The sequence below is a fragment of the Tupaia chinensis genome, unplaced genomic scaffold (assembly GCF_000334495.1).
Source record: "Tupaia chinensis unplaced genomic scaffold, TupChi_1.0 Scaffold000374_1, whole genome shotgun sequence".
Classification (NCBI taxonomy): domain Eukaryota; kingdom Metazoa; phylum Chordata; class Mammalia; order Scandentia; family Tupaiidae; genus Tupaia; species Tupaia belangeri.
This window is the reverse complement of record NW_006159872.1, coordinates 1317291-1317854: the sequence shown is the minus strand read 5'-3', so window position 1 is coordinate 1317854 and position 564 is coordinate 1317291.

Genomic DNA, 564 nt, shown 5'->3' with positions numbered 1-564 from the left:
TGTCGGCGGTACCGTCCTTATCTTACGTGCTCACCCTGGTCCTCGGCGCGGGCAGGCCCCGAGCTTCTGCCCCCCATGGAGGTGGGCATTCTCTGCCGCCACACCGAGTGGGGGGAAAGAGCCAGGGCAAGAATCAGGATACGAGAGACTAGGTTTCTTCTCGGCACCTGCTCTCGTTCGTTTTGTGACCTTGGACTAACCACTGCCCTGCTGAGCCTCAGTTTCCTCATCTGTACAATGGCTCTGGATGAGGACCTGTTTCGCCTGCACCCAAGGATTCGATGCGAGGCTAGATTGCCGAACAGACGTAGTTAGTAGCTGAGCTTTTGAGATCTGGTGGTCTGGACGAGGTTGGGGGAGGGACCGCATGGGCTACAGTCATGGACCAAGTGCCTCTTAGCCTAAACCAGCAGCCTAGCAGTGAGCTCAAAGGAGGTAGGCTCGGCAGACCTCACTCCCGGTCCCAGTTTTAGATGGCTAACACCTTGTCGCAGTGGCCCTGGCAGCTGCTGGGATTAGGCAGCACTGCTTCCGCGCCCTCGCTAGGTGGCACTATCACAAAGG